An 18,477-nucleotide genomic window follows, 5' to 3' on the forward strand; every position below is an offset into this window, starting at 1 on the left:
CAAATTGCTGCATGGGGTTGGGCTCTGTTGGTGGTTGTGAGATAGTACCTCTCAGAGGGGCCACAGTTTGTGTAGGAAAAAAGTAGTCTGGATACACCTCCTACAGCACAATGATGCTGAAATGTGCCTGTAATTGTATCAGAATAGAGTGTAGCCCAAGGGGAGTATCCTGGGGCACAACAGGCAATTGTAAGTACTTTGAGATGGGTTTTATTAAACAGAGGTGTGCACGCTATGATTGTTATTTTTGAGAAGCTCATTACAGACTTCTGCAGCCCAGTCTTGCTCTGGTGAGGTCATCTCAGCAGTGATTCTGTCACTTCAGCGCTCGCCCTTCATTCACGCTGGGATCAGTCAGTCCCCAATCTCTGCCGTGCTTTCAGGGTAGTAGGCAGTGTTTCCGTTTGAGGAGAGCAACTACACAACAGCAAGAAAACACTAGGTGAGTCATGAAAGCAAATAACCTACAGCGTCTCGTGCTCTAGAGTAAGCCACAAGCTGGGACTTGGAAATGCAAGTGCAGCTTTTTATTTTGTTTGTCTTGTGAAGGCAGATGAAACAGCGCTGGGGAGCCAGCTAGACCACAGCAAACTAAAAGAGACAGTAAGGCTGCACGCGGCTGCTGTGCCTGACGGTGCGCGCATAAGCTGCAGTGGAGTGTTTTGCTTAAAACCTTTGGGTTTTAAGGGGCAGGGGATACTCTGAGGTGTTTCCCCTCCGCTCCACTCAGGGGGTGAGACTTACTTTGTTTCATGGACTTCCCAAGAGTAATACTAGTGCCATGCTGATGTAAAAGTGGGGAAAACATGGTCCTGCACCTATTTTTTAGGCAAGGGGGTTCGGAAATTGTGAGGACCGGGTACACCTTTAGCACAGACACATAGGAGTAAGAACACCTGAAATCAGACATGTAGTGTCATCTAATGTGTGCTACGAAAACATATCAAACCAAACCTGGGTTTGTTTATCTCACCAATATTTTTTTTTAAGTCCGATTTAATTGTGGTATAATCAGTGATATAGGACAGACAGACAAGTTCTGTGCTATAACTCAGAGCTGGATGCAGGCATTGCTTGGATGGGGGGAAGGCAATGCAGATGCTCCTTCGTCACTGTCCCTATACGTGGACATCACTAGATGATCATGTTAGACTGCAGTAAAGATTGCAAAAGAATGGTTATGGTTTCCTCAGTTCCCCAAATTGTTCTGCCTCTTCCAACCACTCAGCCATTTCCTCACTGTGTAGATCCACCCTACAGCAATAGATCATTGAACAAACAACGACATATCATCCTGTCGAACAGGATCTGTGGCTCGGGTCCTGGCTGAGCTGAGCTTGTTCTTGATGCAGCAGAGGCGGGGGTTTGAGCTCCAAGTGAAGCAGAGCTGGGACACTCTATACTCTAGCCTTGCCCCATCCACCTTCTGGCATGACTTTCATCACTCGATCATGTGATGAGAAGAAGGTGCTACAGAGGCAGCTCCCCTGGCTTTGCTGCAAGCCCACTTTATGAGGGAATCCCTTTTGGGGCACACCGGGGTCTGAGGAGCTGGCTTTTTACTCTGGAAGAAGTGGGCCGTGCAATCTGCCCTAGTTCTCCTAATTATTCGCTGCTTACTAATGAGCAGAGGGAGAAATGTCAGTGGGTCATTCCATGAGATAGTACATCTTCTCAGCAGCTGCTTCTTGAACAAAGCCTCGCTGTTGGCCTTCACACAAGGAGGCGTGAGGCTGTAACAACGGGCCCCAGTGAGAGGGGACACAGCGGCAGAAAGAACAGAGTGCTCCTTTCTGAGCACAACGACCGTGGAGCTGTGGGCACTGGCCACCTTCCAGACGGGGCTCCTCAACCTGTCGCTGTTAACTGTTAACAGACAGACTGCACGGCAGAGGAAAGACACGTCGTTCATTCGGGAAACTTAAAAAGCTTCCTTCTTCCCATGAGGGTTGAGTCCTTCTTCTGGCTTCCCTTCTGTGATTCTGCCTCTCAGATGAGAGATACCCTCCACCATAAAGAGGAGCGGGACACTCAATTTATGTGGGGTGCCAATAATGTCGGGACTAAGTGATAGGAATTTTGGACAAGTGGTCCTGATAATCAGGAATAAAACATCCTTTATTTGGACAAAGGGTTAACTTTGGTGAATAAGGGAAACTAAAGAGGAAATAGCCTTGACTGAACTGAACTCACTTTGTTTTACAACCTGTTGTTTTGTTGTCTCAAAGATCTGTGCAATTGTCATCTGTACTAGGCCTTTACATATATAAATCAATCCCCACATCAAGGGTCAAATTCTTTCACAGCTGCTCAGATAAATCCGGGATAACTCTGTCAGCGTGTCAGAAAGCAGGTTCAGGCATGTGACTTGTAACTGCATTTCCTGTTAGTGAAGGAGAGTTGGCAACCTCGTGTGGTGTTTTCAACAGCTTACGTTCTCCCATAACCAGCTTTGCTCGCTGTAGGAGTATGTCTGCAAGCACGATGGTTGAGGGTGGAAGGACAAGGACCAAATTGTTATTAACGAGCTAAGGCTGAGAGAACAGATCGTTTCATGTTGCTAGCTATGTCTATTATCTGGAGCTATTAGAGAGACATCAAAGTTGCTTCAAACTTTGTTCCAGGGGTCATTTCCTTTACTGACATCCATGGCAAGACATTAGTTCACATCAGTAAGGACTTTGGCCTCAAGAATTGTCAGAGGAATCTGTATTGTTTAATGGGAAAATTAATAAGTAGATGTTGCATATACTATCAGTGGACCTTTTTCATTAATGGCATGGATGATGGGATGGAGACTACTTTCAGCAAGTCTACAGGAGTACCAAACTGTGGAAAGTGAGCATATGCTTGAAGGCTGCTATTCACAGAGACCTTCATGGGCTGAGGAAATGGACTGGCAGGGACCTTATGAAGTTCTAATAAAGGCGCTTGTGAAGCTCTGCATCTGGGGTGGAGTAACCCCATTCAGCATTAAAGGTTGGGCACTGAATGAACAGAAAGCAGCTTTGCAGAAAAGGACCTGGGGATCCTTGAAGACAAGTTGAACATGGGTCAACAGTGTGACCTTGTGGTGAAGGAGGCCACCACATACTGAGCCGTATTGGAAAGATTATAGCCAGCAATTCAAGAGAAGTGATTATTCTCTTCCATTCAGCATTTGTGAGACCACATCTGAGGCACTGGGTCCAATTTGCTCCCCAGTAAAAGGAAAACATTGACATACTGGAGCAAGGCCAGAGGAGGGCTGTCAAAACAATTAGGGTACTGGAGAACAAGATGTACGAGGAGAGGCTGATAAAACTGGGTTTATTTAGCCTTAGAAGAGAAAGCTAAGAGGGGATCTTATTACTGTCTACAAGTCCCCAGTGGGAGGGTGTGGAGACAGCAGAGCCAGACTCTTCTTGGAGGTGCACCATGATGGGATGAGAGGGAACCGACACAAGTCACAGCATGAGAAAACCCAGTTAGATACAAGGAAAAATGTTTTCAACATGAGGGCAGTCAAAAGCTGGAGCAGGACCCAGAGAGATGGGGGAATCTTTAGTCTTGGAGATATTTAAAGCTCAACTCAACAAGGCCCTGAACAACCTGATTGAATGGGAGTAGGGGCTTGAACTAGATGATCTCCGTATGTCCCTTCCAGCCTCAATTTATTCTTTATGAACTAAAGAGCATCCTAGCTGCTAGCATTTGGGATGTTGCTTCCAAAATTAAAGCACAGGACATTTTGAAATGGGTGAAGAAATGACCGTCTCAAAAGCAGATTTTAATGGTATCTACAATTAGAAACCGTTTCATCTTCAGGGAGATGCTTTTTGATGTCTTTGCACAATGAGAAAAAGGAAGCGTGTTTAACTTTCACCTTTGCAGGGACAACTTTGCCATAGCAACAGCATTTCATTAATGTGACTAGCTTTCCTATTGTTTATTTGTCAGATGTGTCTAATTTGGAGGAGGTTGTTTCGGAAGCTAATTACTGATGATTCCTTTAAATGTATCTTCATACAGATGTGGAGTTTGTCATCCTATTGAGTTACAAATGACTGTTCCAAGTTACTGAACACCATTTGAAAAGTACAGAAGAAAATATATTTTGTGTATATAACTCCTGCTGGATTAAAACAGTATTGTTTCCTTAATACCTTTTTGGACAGAGCCAGAGGAGCACAGTCCATCTCACTTAATGTCTAGTTCAGCACTAACTCGAAGGAACAGCCTTATTAAGGAGTGTGGTATTCAGAGAGCTCTTATTTACACCGAACAAAAGCAAAGGACAGGCAGCTTTACAAAGAGAAGTAAAACATATAACCAGGCAATAAATGGCCTAAACCAGCCATTTCATCTTCATTTTTAATGCACTTTGTGCCCTACTTGCATTGGAAACCACTGAACAAAATTTCTCTTGGTGAACTGAGCAGCCGAAGTATCGAGGGAATTATTCACTAAAGCAAGCAAAACTTTTCAAAACTTTGAATGAGATAATTGATTTTCCTTACAACATAAGTAGCAGTCTGAAATCACGGGAGGGCTCACTTAAGTTCCATGCAGTTGTGTGCTTTGATCAAAACTGGCCATCTCATTCTATTTTTCACCCAATGTTGCTATTAACAGATTCCCTGGGCCTGCCCCCAAACCCACTGCACTGTGTCTGTTAGTGCATTGTAAAATGCCATGAGGTGCCACAGGGTCTAAACCAGCAACAAGTTCCTTGCAAGTGAGGTATCAGCCCCCCACAGCTTCACAGTCTTCAGTGGATGTCCCTGAACAGCCCATCCTCGTAGATGAGGTTGAGGGTTGGGGCAAGAGTTACGCTTGCCAAAATAAAGACGCGGAAGCAGCCCATATACTGCTTTTTATACTTCGTAATTCTAGCGTTCATTGCCTGATTGGTTTTTTGCTCATTCATGAAGGGTGGCGTGTTGTTACAGAGCTCATAGGTCTGATTCAAATTGGTGGATTTCCTCCATAAATAACCAGCCCTGTTGATTTTCCAGGGAATAGCTCTGTTTGCGACAAACCATGAGCCCTTTTAAGGGACCGTCTCACAAGTCCTAAAACTAATGGACATCTTTCTTATTACAAAAGATACAGAGGCTTTTTTAAAAATCAAAATGTTCTCTAGCAGTGACTGCAAACACAACGTTGAATAGTGCAGCAACAAGGCCCAGAAGCAACAAATAGACAAGGGGAAAATTCATCCTTTTTTGCTTCACATATGCAGATTCTTCCCTTTTTGATCAGTTGGAGCGTTGCAGAGAAACATATTTGGTTACAGTGTCTGGTGTTTTCAGTTAATCCTGTTCCTCCTATTGCACATTCATTTTGAATGTGAAACAGGACATGCCGTTGTTTATTAAAAGGTACAGTTGTTAGGAGCCCAGACAGGAAGACACTCCCTGGGTTATCTGGTCTGTTGTTCCTGCAAATACCACCCCTCAGGCTTTTTCACAAATGGGCAAAGCTCAGTTTTTACCCAAGTTTGGTTGCTAGCAAACCCTGCGCCAGCCGAGCAGGCTGTTCCAGGCTCTTACTCCCCTGATTCTTAGAAACGTCTCACTTTTCGCCCCACTGTATTTCTGCCCACTGTAGGGCTATATATTTCAGTGCCAATGTTTTCCTGTTCTCCACCTAGTAGTTACCCACAACATGGTAGTTAAGAGCATTTCTCTTTTGGTCTCACACATTCTCTGCGGAGGCTGGCAGAGCGTTAACATTGACTGACATCTCTCCCTTATGTACCACACAGCCCTTGGACCTCTCCTGGTCCTGCCTCTTCTTCCCCCTTTAGGCATCGGCCGATCTCCTGTGTGCCAGACGCCCTCAGCTTCGCCTCTTGCTCCTTCAGGGATGGTGCCAGCACGCTCCCAGCTCAGCACTGCAGCTTCTCTTTAATTTCATTATGCCGTTAATTTAAAACCATGTTTAGAATGTGATTCTTATATGGTTTGGGGCTTTATTTCTGAACTGATTGGGCTCTACGACTCTACATCCAGAATGCACGCTCACACCCTCTGAAGGCGGTAGGTAAATGTCACTAACTTCAGTGGGGCCAGGATTTGACTCATGGGTTTTGAGGTTGCTTTTCCTATTTTAGAAAGACGCTAACATGTCTTGGACTATTGTTTCAGAGAAGAAAAGATCAGTTTAGCTGATAAAGGAGTGTACAGGGAACTATGAGAATCACGGTTGGTGATTTGGGAAAATGATTTCAGAATCTTAAAAAGTTAATCTTTATAACTGAAAGCCTCTGGCAGCGTGATCCTCTTCCTTTCCGAGTCTGTTAGTAAAGTAAAGCAGAACATCTGGTTAACCTCTGGTTCACTTTCCAACCCAGATGAGATTTTCCAGCATCACAGTGACATTCCTTTCAGCCTTGAGCATCTTCCTTCTTTATAAAAACAAAACGAGAATTGCAAAAGATCCCACAAAGCCCATGGCTGGCTGGAAGAAGTCTTATCTGAAGGTGTGTGGAGCCCACTATGAAGCCTTCTGTGCACTCTGGCAGTCAGGGAACCAGTTGCAACGGAGGTGCTTTGGTTTTGTAATGCAGTAAGACATCAAATGAGAACTCATCAACCCATTTCTATAAGCAACAGCCAGTCCTCAGCTGATAGCGTATCTTGGTCAGTGCCAGCTGTGGCCAAATTTTAGCGACCTGAACTAGAAAAACTTTTTTGCTCAGTATTCCAGAGACTTTCCTGGATTTCACATAGCTTTATGTCTGGCCTACGGTCTGTTATGTTTCAATAGAGCAACAAATTTAGTAGCCACAGGTCCTTCCCATCGCAGGTAGTCCTTCCCATTAATCATACGAGCCATCCTGTATGATTCAGATCAGGATGTGGCTCATTATGCATTGCAGTACTAGACTGCAAGAAGGTGTTTGGAAATCCCCGCTCAGCCCTGCCACAGGTTCCTCGTGGATCTCAGGAAAAGCACTTCACCTCACTACATCTCAGGTTACTCACGGCAAAATCCAAACGTGATACCAACCTCCTTCCAGAGAGCTTGCAGGCGAAAAGCCCCGAGATCCAAGAATGCCAAACTGTTATTGTGAATGGCTCTTCACAGGCTGAGAGGAAGTTTCAGCCAGCGAAGAGAGCAGCTTAAAATAAAATATCTCACCAATATTTAAAGGGATGAGGCATAAAAATAACAAAGTTTAAGTTGTTTTCTTATGCCCAAATGCTAAGCATTTGCTTTCAGAACTGCTAAGGAATGGGGTTGTGGGTGGAAAACAAACAATCATTTGTCAGATAGTTACATGCTGGTAGACTAGTTTGGTGGTTGCGTGTCCTTTGAATTTGTATTCAGCAAACTTGACCACTTCATGAACAATGCAGAAAAGTTACTCTGCACCAGCTAAGCCTGTGCGTTACTTCACCCTCTGTCAGTCTTGCTCCATGGGTCAGAATAACCTGATTTAATCGCAAGGTGAGATTTCCTGCGGCATTGAAACTGATGCCACAGAGCCTGTCCTGTGGCACTCAGGGGTTAATTTCTCTGAAGACTCCGTCTGCCGATTCAGTTCATGGGGAAAGCTGTTATACCCACAGCATCTCTAATGCTGGGATTTATTCAGGGCTTGGCAGTACCCTCCAATTTGAGAATCCTTGTTTAGCTTCAAAAATAAAAAGAAAAAAAGAAAGTGCTGAATTGTAGATCATACAAAGACTAATGCTCTCAACCCCAATCCCTTAAAATTGACGTTCTCCACACTGCACTTATTTTCCGGTTTTGAATTTATCAAAGACAAAGCGTGCTGGGAGACCCTGGCAGTTTGTCTCACGCTCAGGGGTAAGCAGCCCGATCCGTAGTGGTGCCAAGTTCGTGATGAGCTCGGCGGAGGGCTGGGGGAAGGGAGAGGAGCCTGAGGGATGCTCTGAACTGAGACTGCATGATACCTCCGGTGATTTTGATTACAGTCCTGTGCCTTTGCATGAACCTTGCACCTATCCTGCCCAGATTTTTGAAGAGAACTTTCTCTGAGCTGCAAATACGCCCTCATTGACTGATTGCAAAGTGGCGCACACAGCCCAGAAGCCACACACAGGTCCGTAACCTTCAACAGCCCAACACTTGTACCTCTGCGCTGTTTGCTGAAGTGCAGAGCTGCCAGCTAGTATTCATTGTCTGCTGTCAACCAGCCGCCTTTTGAAATGAGCAATCGAGCACACAAAGCAATAACCTGCCTCTTTGATCCTGACTTGTGTGGTAAATATATAGGTAGTGAGGATGTCAGAGTTGCAGGGAGAAGAGGTACAGAGAAAAGGGTATCAAGTGCTAAAAAGCAGCTGAAACGATAACACTGAAAGCAATCTCTACCAAGAAAGGACAACAGCTTTTGCTGCAAGATGAAATTAGTAAGGCTATTTTCTGCCATTCTACCTTCCCCGTGACTTTCCCCGCGCACCATCTAAATACCACCCAGCCGTCAGCCAACTGGCAGCGGTGGGACTCTGCTCTGGCACGCTGGGCAGGATTGTCCCACCCAGGAATGCTCTCTGCCAGACCTGCTTAATCAAAAGTTTGGGGTTTTTTTAATTGTGTTGCTCGGAAAAGCAGGTCCCGGTTAGGTCTGGTAAGGTTTGAGTGAGCTACAGCTCTGTGCGGATGTATCCTGTTAAAAAAAAAAAAAAAACAAAAAAAACCCCAAACAAAAAAAAGCCTACCCTTATTTCAAATAATCCACCTGCTGCTCACCCATTGAGCTTGTTCAAAGTAGGTATAAAAAGCTGTCAGCTCTGGAAAAGTGGTATTTCCTTCATGCCTTGTCAGGAATGGGGACAAATCCACTCTAATGAGGGTGGCACTGCCATGTGGCAATGCAAAGGAGCGAAGCAAAAAGCAAAAATCTCTTTAACTCTGTGGGAAAGCTCCTTTCGGACGGGTTGATTGAGAACTGGAAGTGCAACCTGTGGGGAGAACTGACCCTGAAGGCAGGAGTTTGGGACCTCTGCTTTGCTAATGACCTTTTGGCAGATTAATTGGTAAAACACCTTGCTGGTGCCTTAGAACATGATTCCCACTTTTTAGAAGCATTATTATTATGTATTTGCTGGTTGCTGAAAAGAAATTATATAACCAAAAAAAAAAATCTGTGCCAAGATTGCTTTGGAATAGAGAAATGCTGTACTCCGGTGCCAAGAATCTCACAGACTAAACAGAACCCACCGGGAGCCCTTGCTCTGTATGGGAACTTGTGTTTATTTTAACATGTAAATAAATTGGGTGAAAAATGGCTCTTTTAAATTCTTTTTTTTTTTTTTTTTGGTAATGGATGAGTGTTCCCAATGGGTGGTCTGCATGGAGGGGAAGCTTTTGAAGACGGCTTGAAAGGAAGCTGTTCCTGTCCCCCAAGACATTAGTCAACAGCGTGGAGGGAGTTGCTACACGATCCGGCTTTCCTCTTCTTTTCTTCTTGATGCCTAACCTGCTGTTAGCAGGGAAGAATTAGGTCTGTCTTTCCTGAGATGGACTGATTTGATTGTTTTCTCAAGCATAAAGGTATTTAAGGCACACGTATGGATTTTGCCACGTCAGTAGGTCGCTTGCTGCTGCTGCAGGGTGCTGGGCAAGGCTCCCCGCTCCGAGATCAAGAGGTGGGTCATTAACTTGCAGCGCTATTTGGAGGGGAACAATCAGGCGGGTTGTGCAAACTCTCAGGCAGGGCAAATGAAACCGTCTTTAAGCAAATAGAAGAGCAAGAAATGAATGGCCTTTGTTAAGGAAAAAAATGGAAATGTTTTCTAGTTAAACAAGCTGTCATTTAGGACTTAATAGCGTGTGCGTGTTGGAGAGCCAACCCACATGCCAGCCGTGTTTTGGAATAAATGGGCAGGGAAGGGGAAGGGGAGTGTGCAGTTCCACTCCAGCGCTGGCTTTTTCATTGAAAACTCTGACATTTGGAATTGGCGGCCCAGCTGTTTTAAAGCTGGGACTTGGATCAGAAAGTTAATGCAAGTGGACTTTCATCCTTGTTTTCATCTGGGAAAAAATAAAGTTTGCACCTTTTTTTTTTTTATTTATTATTTTATGGTACTAAAACAAGAGAGGAAAATTACATGTCAGTTTTTAAAGCTAAATTAAAATAGCAGGGAGATTGTCCTTGGCTGCTCTCTTCTTCCAGTGAGTGTGAAACTTTAGCTACCATTAGCAGTATCTTACATCGTATGTGGAGAGCAGAAAAAACGCCCTTCTCTGTGCTTTAAAGATCAGCAGCACATAGGTCAAGTGAACTAGTGAGACTCTGGATTAACTCCAGCAAAGTCCATGCAATTTTTTCTACAGTATCTGGGCACGGATACTGGTTCTATGTCACACCAGAATAAGTCTTTGAAGACCAACTCTGATGTTAAATAAAGTCACCTCAACTATACTTCAGGAAATTGTCTGCTCCTCCTGAAGGGGCAAAATCTCAGTGCAACACTGCAAGAATAACAGGTAATATTGTTATAGGACCCTAAATAAAATCACTTAGTGCCAGGTTAGAAGAGTCCTTAGAGGCACCATAAGTTGTGCCTCACAGATTTCATATCTTACATTTATACTGTCATTTTCATCCCATGGGAAAAGAATCCAAAGGTAGGAATAGCTTCACCCATCACCAAAAGAAACTCTTTTGCAGAGGAACTCAACAGCTGCTCAACCACCTATGCCGGCTTTGAGCAGCATTTTCAAATCATAGATCATTTTCAAATGAACCAGGCTCCGTATTCCTCTTTCATGGTCCTCAGCTTCCACCAGCCATGCCGCAGCAGCATCCTGATTTGGTGACAGGAATGACAAAGCTACCCTAATCCTGGCAGCATGGGTAGTGACTACGGTTTGTGCAGGTTTTCATACTGTCTCGCCCTCTTTCGTTACATGATGTCCCAGGGGACACTTGTGTTTCTAGTCTGCCCACAGTGACTGCTGTTTGTAAATGAAGCCTATGAAGAGCTCATTATTTTGCAACACAAACACTCAGATGTTTGGGTTTTTTTTCCAGCATGTTTTCATGAGCAACATGATGTTCCAAGAAGACTTTTAAGGAACTGTAATTCAGAGCCAAAATCAGCAACAGCATAAGAAACGGGCAAGTCTTCTAAAGCCAAAAGAACTGTGCATGTATCCATTAAAGATGAATTGGCTCTTAACATTGACAGAAACAGTTTGCCTTGTCGGACAGAATTAACGACTGCTCTGATATGTACCAGGTCATATTGTTTGCAATCTCTGGAATACAGAAATTTTAAATGGCTTCAGCAAGATGACTAGTTCTCTGCTCCCCAGCAATAAGGCACAAAAAATTTTAGTATAGAAAATTGCCTGTTTCTTTTTTTTTTTCCTAACCAAGACAACAAACAATGTAACTCTGTGTGTGCACTATTCTAAAAATATCTCAGCTCTGCAAATGTGTCTCTGATGTGGGAGGAGAAGGCTTTCAGTTTGCTGCACTCTTTGTGCGAGGCAAGTGAATAAAAACTATCCGGCTAACGCTGAAAGAAAAATTATTTCCCTAACCTTGAGAGGCAATAGGGAAGCTGATGGACTTGTGTGTTCAGGACAAGGCTCCCTTTTGGTGTGAGAGAAGCAGAATCCATGTGTAATTCTTAGGTACATGCTCCATACATAAAATACCAAGGGTGGAGAGATACTTCTAGTTGGGTACCGTATCTAATGGTTTTATAATGTGCCTATCGCCATGGAAAACCCAGTATACTCACTGTATGTATAGAGGTGGTGTGAAAAAAGGGATGCTGAGGACTACCCAGCCAGAGAAGGGTAGACAAAAGTTACTAAGGATAAGCATGTGCTGAGCTGTATTTCAGATCCTTGAGGAACATAAAGACGGAATCAGTGGTGAGGGTGAACCCTCTCCTTTTGGTTCCTATTGCTTCCTATCTGGCGTGGATGTAGTCCTCTTGGACTTAGACCGTAGGCTTGTATCACATATGACGTGGATGTAGTCCTCTTGGAAAAGCCTTAGACCGTAGGCTTGTATCACATATGGACAGTGCAAAGCTTGCCCGTCATGCAGAGCGGGTTTACTCTGCACTGTGCACCACGGTCCCGTCTGCTGGTGGTCCGGCTCATGAGCTGAGCTGGAGCACTCCACAGCTCCCTTCCAGCCTCAGGGCTGCTTTTTCTCTTTGTGGGAACCAGAGCTGTGGGAGAGGATGAGAGAGATGGTGCACAGCTAAGGCTCACACAGATGGGCATTGAAAAGCTCACCTCCAAGGCTGAGTTACAAAATACACTGCAGCACAGCCGCTGAGCCAGGTGGCAACTTGATGAGAGTCAAGGTAGCGTGGCAAATCCTAGGACAGCTTACCCTGCTTCTCCGAGCTTGGGTGTCTCAGTCCTGCCTGTGCTCTCCATCTGTGTGCAAAATGAGGAGTACGTATGGACAGAGGGCAGACACCACTGAGTGCCCTCTGTGCATTAGGTTTGATTTGGCTGGGGTGAAAAAGATGATAGGGGAAATAAAGCCAAAAGAAGCTCCCTTGCTGTGATAAGCCTGTTCTCAGGGCAAGGAAGCCACTTTGTTGGGTAAGAATCTGCAGGATGAACTCAGAGGTGCTTCCTGTGTGTGTTTGTTCTGGGAGGGGAACATTTGCTTTACATGTGACTGACAATACAGGCAGAGTCTGTTGGCTTTTCCAGATGTTGATTGTCCTGCTTTGAAGCTTCTTCCTGTTGTTTTAGTTGTTTGTGTGTCTGAACGGGCGGATTAGATGTACTGCTTGTTAAACAAATAATTAAATATTGGGAGCTTTGAAATCCAGTATGTTTAATTAATGAGCTTTGTTCACTTGATGAAAAGGATGTACACTTGATTCATTACAAAACAAGTATAGTTTTTTCAGTAGTGAACTGTTATGACAATATGAAGTGTTTACTAGTTCATTAATATTTTTTTTTCATTAAACTTTAAAAAACACCCAAGCAGAAAAGCAAGGCTTCGCACAACATTTGCTATGTAAACCCATTATTAGCGTCGTCTTGTGTATTGTCTCACCCACATTCTCCATCTATGTGCTTTCTCCAATCTCCTCCTCTGCAAAACTGTGCTGCCTTACAGTCTGGGATTAGAGTTAGTCATTACTTTTAGATCTTGCAGTACCTTGGACCAAGGTCTGTGATGCTGCCCTGTGGTGCTGGGTGCTGTACAAGTGCGAAAAAAGCAGCCTTTGCTCAGACGCATTTCAATAGAGCTCATAAATGCAGGCATCTGCCGTGGTGCCCTGTGACATCACTTCATTAACTGCTGCACTGACTTCCAAAACTAAAACACTCCTGAAAACTGTATCTGCTTCATCTTGTGTTTTAAGTATAAGATTTACCTCCAAGTCTGAATGCATTTCATATAGGGCAGAGAGGAAAGCGGAGGTTGACAAGGGTTGCTATCTGCCGGTCTATGGGGGTTGGATACTAAAATGAGCTACTGAAGTGGTCCCTCCCCATAACAGTGGGATTGCAGGGTAGGTTGTGGACCACCACGGTGAGGTCCCCACCTGAGCAAGCTGCCGCAAGCTCAGGAAGATTGCGGGAGAGGGATTAGGTTGGCACATTTGCACCTTGCGCACCAAAGGGCCATCCAAATTTCTGTCATCGGCATCTCCCTCCCGCGGGCTCAAGACCCAGCATTGATCCTCCATGTGGGCCGCCTGCAGAATAAAAGCATCTATGAGCTCTTTTAATTACTGTTTTTTCCCTAACCCAGACAGTTTAGCAGCAGGGAGGACATAGTATTTTCATGTCTCTCTCCAGCAGCATCACCTGCTAGGGGGTGAGAACAAAAGACGGTGAGGTGGGCTCACCTTCTCATGTGTTGCAGTGTCCAGCACCAGTGAGGACCCCATCCCATCTCTAATTTGGGGCAGAAAACAGAGGCAGAGCTCTTCAGAAATAAAACAAATCTTTCAGAAAGCTAAGAAACACATAATACTCATGTAAATACCTCCTTTTCCCAAAATCATTTAGGCATTTGCTTCAAATGGACTTGTCAGACTCCAATAAGCTTATTGATGAAGGAGGTAGTGGAAGAAGATGATCTTCAGCCTGAGCTTGGTTGTGGGCTCTAACAAAAATCCCTCCTTTGCACCCCGCTGCCTGCGCTGCAATGTGCCGCTGCTACTGCGGAGCCTGCGCTGAAGCAGGAAAAACACCTCTTCTGGCCTCCAATGGCTCCTTTGGGAATCGAATCGCACCTATGCTCCAGCTTATTAAATCAGACGCTATGGCACTGAGCCTTGCCGATGGCCCCCTCTGACATAATTAAGCAGTGTCCTTTCCATGTGGGACTCTGCGGTACAGGAGCGGCTCCTTGGATGTGGCTGGTGAAGCGCTGACTTCGCAGCAGTGGCAGTTCTCACCTTTAACTAGTTCTGCAAACTCCCGGCGCTCCTGTGTTAGTGCTGTTGCAATTCAAAATGTATTTATACTCAGGGAGTGGTAAGCCTGGAGTGCCTGACCATCTCCTAATCCTCCCTGTTCTTGGTTCTCCCACTTCAAACCTTTGGAGTTAGGTATCTAGTGAGGAAAACAAACCAAACACACAGTGTGATGGATCTCAAGGCAGGAGTCAAGCCCTGCATTCCTCCTAGTTGTTTCTACCACCAGTTGGTTAGAGAGATCATGTCACCCCACAGGTACCTGTGGTGGTCCTCACTACAACAAAAATGGATCCAAACCATCCCCTTTCCCCCAAAGCTGGAAATCTCAAAATATGTGAAAAGTCAAGATCCAGATTCTTCCTGGAGAATTACTGCTCCCCAGGCAGATTTCTCACGTCCTCTCTCTCTGTTTTATGGCTTTTCCATAATAAATAGGGAGCAAAGGCTGAAAAATCAACATAGCCCATAATTTCTGCTCTCCCATGACTGTAAGCTTTAAGGAACACCACTGAAATCGGTAGATTTACAGCAGCATAGCCGAAGTCAACATGTGGCCCTGCATTTCCCCTCTCACCTCATCTTCCATCGCAAAACGTTCCTTCTGAAGCTCTGAGGACCGATCAGTCCACACCTGAATGCGCAGGGTCGGGCTGTGCCTTTGTCAGGAGGGTTTGGCACTAGGAAAGAGAAGGAAATATGTATAGTGTGTGGTTTATATAAAAGCTGGTGTTTGGAACAAAAATTTTGCGACTATCTGAGTGTGGACATGGTGTGCTGTCATTCTCATCCATCCCCGTGGTGCCGTGGAGGGCTGGGTGCTAATGCACCCTAGGGTGTGCGGAGACAGGTATTGCCAGGCTCTCTCTTTGCCTAATGCTCCGTTGGGCTTATTTAATGTATTTAAGGATGGATTTCTTCAGCTATGATGTGGTCCCACAGCCCCAGCAAAAAAGCATCGGGCCGGTGGAGACCCAGCACAGCTCCCCTCGTCTGAATGAACCTGCCCAGCAAGCCCAGCGCTGGGGTGCTCGCTTCTTCAGGCAGTTCCCATTGGGCCTTTACTGAAGGGAAGGAAGTGTTGAGTTGCACTGTGCTTTTTATTTACATTTTTTTTTAGCCTATCTCCAATCTGACCAGGGTATAATATTTTTTGAGGCGTGTGAGCCAATGTCAGCTGAAGAGTCTGGCTGCTTTGGAGTGGTTTTCAAACGCAAGCCCCACAGCACAAGAGAATACGGGATTTGAGGAATGGAGGGACTTCTAGAAGGATGTATTTGCGGGGCCACAGGATTACCTCAAACCAGGACAATTATGCAGGCAGAGTGATACCTACATGGTGATAACGCACTCCCCAGGGCCCTCACACCCTCGAATATTTCATCGCTGAACCCTCAGCTTTGTCTTCCTGCGCAGGCAGTCAGTATTCTTCCACCCAGAGAGTTTTGTAGCTTTGGAGGATCTATAATCATAGGTGAAATCGTGCTCTGAAGTCATGCTTTCCAACAGGATTGACTGATCACGAGTTACTGTTCTTGTCCCTACAGTGGCAGAGCTGCAGTCTGAGCAAGATCGTGCAGAAAACACAGAGGGTGGAACTTAATAGCTATTAACATATTGGGCCAGATCATCGCAGCCTTGATTCAGACTTTGATTGAGCAAAGTGTGTTATTTTGCAGTGGTGTGTTTGGTTGGAAATGGAGGCTTAGACCTTCTAATTCTAGATTTGCCATTTGTAAAAAAAGTGGTTTGGATTCTGATTTTTAGAGGCTCGCATCTAGGAAGGGGTGACCACAATTACCTCAGTACACGCAACCCGAAATCGTTGATCACTAAGCCACTACATATAAAGGATACTAGCAGTGAACCATGCATGTTGGCTATGAAGACAGCCAGATACAAAACGTATTCGACCGCTGTTGAAAACCAAGTGTGTCGCGTGGATGTGTGCTGACAATCACAGCTCTTCACAGATGAGCGTCACATGGTTATGACCTCACATCGCCCTGTTGAAACCAGGGGCCCCAGGAGGAGCGTTTTGAAGAGGAACTCACGGAGCTGTGATTCTTGTGACCCTTGTCTGTTGTCTCCCTTGGGTGTTGTGTCACTTGGGTGTGGAGCAGCCTTTGGTTCCAGTTCCCAGGCACAGGCAGTTCCCCTCCTCCTGCACCCACCGTCTTGCTGCTGGCATTGTGGAACCACTACGTCAGATTCATTCCCAGCAAAACCCAAAGCAAATAGCTTTACATCAAGGATGAATCTGACCTTTCATTCTTAATAGCTCTAAAGGCAAAAGATCAGAGAAAAACATGTCAATATTCTTGACTGTATTGATGTTTGGTTGTGCGTGTGTCTTTCATCTAATAGAAGAGGTCTTAGTTCCTCACCCTGAAGCTTTCTCAGCTGGGAGATTCAAACTTGCAATAAACTTATTCTCTGGTGGAGTAAGTTTGGTATCTTGGAGGGGAAGAGAGAAAAATAGCAAAATAAAAGAACACAACCTATCAGTGCCATCCAGCTAACCTTGTGCAAGGGGCAAGGATAGTATCAAAGCAAAAACTTGCAGGGCCTTCCTTTACCATACATGCAGACGAACTGCTCCTCAAGCATTGCTCTGTGCTATCTGAGTGGGGAACAGTAGCTTAGTAGTTAAAAACAAGGTCAAAAGGTGGGTTCATTAAGTTGTTAATAAGAACCCCCCAAACCTGCAGAAATCCAATGAAATGCTTGTCACAACTATTGCACAGGTATTTCTCAGCTTCCATAATCGTAACTGACTGTTACGAGCGCTGTCATTGTTATGTGGCAGGAGCAGGGGATTTTCTCCACACTGAGGACCCAGGAGGCTTTCCAGACCTGCCTCTGTCTCATCCAAAAATAGAGCAAAGTCTCACAGCTCCACAACAGGGAGTCACGGCCCATACACAGACCTGGGCTACAAGGATTTGCTATTTCTGCTTTCTCAGCTGCCTTGCATGGATGCTGTAGAGAAAGAGATCCTAGAAGCAAGTGCAAGCAGCACCAGAGAAAAAAGAAGTGGAAGCGCGGACCTCTGCTAAGAGGAAACGTTCCTCTCGCTACACTATTCAGCTCATATTAACCTGCTAAATTTAAAGTTTAAATAATAGGTAGATAACACATTTGAGGTCCACAAAGTGAGTGGTCTGGACATGTATAAAAGTTGGGAAAAGCTCGCTTTCCATCTGTAATAAAAATCCGTTTAAAGTTAATAGATCCACCACGCACATGGCTTCACTTCTGTAGATCATTGCAACTTGTATTTTAATTGGCTCTTCGATTTGTTTCTGGTCACTGATCCACGGAGAATGCTCACTATATCATATTTTGGCAGGAATTGAAGTGTGTGCATGGAAAGCAGAACCGGTAATACGTTATTTATAATTGACCAGCATGACATCTATGGGTTTAGCTGGCAGACAGCATGGCTGATTGCAGTGTTCACTGCCAAGAGACGCAGCTCTGGAGAGCACCTGGAAGGGCAAAAGAAGAGCAAGTTTGGGGTTCCGTTTTTCTTAGATGGAGTGTATTTAGTCCAGCATTTTATTAGAAGTTCTGCCTAATTTGCAAGGTGATTTTTTTGATGGCTTGCAAGAAAATTGAGTTTAGACATACTGATTTATTCCAGTATGACCTAACGGTAAATCTAACGTTACCTTTCAGGCTGGGTGGGCAATGCTTTTCTTTGTTGATCACTAGAGGGGGTACCATCCAGCTTGTAAGCAATTATCAGGCACTTCACATCCTTTGACAAGTCCCTTTGTACCTTTAAAGCACGCCTAAGTGCCCACTGGAGAAGGCCTAGGGAGACACACAAGGAGAGGGAGACTTTGTCTGGGACTCCCTACGCCCTATCCCATGTGGATGGGATGTGTTTTCCCCTTCACAGTTTTCCTTAACAACCTGCATGGAACAGAAACAAGCAAGGAGACTGTTTTTAAGGAAGAATGCTATTTGTGATAGATAATAACATGTATGTGTGGTCAGGTGAACATGCAAACTGCTTTCCCAAGGTGGTACTAATTTCAAGCCTTTGCAAGCTCAAAATTGCCTGGGATTGTGTTTGTGGTGATGCTGG

At 44.9% G+C, this 18,477-nt stretch overlaps 1 protein-coding gene across 1 annotated transcript in view; it reads left to right on the top strand.

Moving 5' to 3' along the window:
• Positions 1–18,477, top strand: part of MGLL (monoglyceride lipase) — a 62,826-nt gene that overhangs the window by 28,753 nt on the left and 15,596 nt on the right. The window lies entirely within an intron of this gene.

This window comes from Charadrius vociferus, unplaced genomic scaffold, assembly GCF_000708025.1.
Source record: "Charadrius vociferus isolate BGI_N301 unplaced genomic scaffold, ASM70802v2 scaffold257, whole genome shotgun sequence".
Taxonomy (NCBI): domain Eukaryota; kingdom Metazoa; phylum Chordata; class Aves; order Charadriiformes; family Charadriidae; genus Charadrius; species Charadrius vociferus.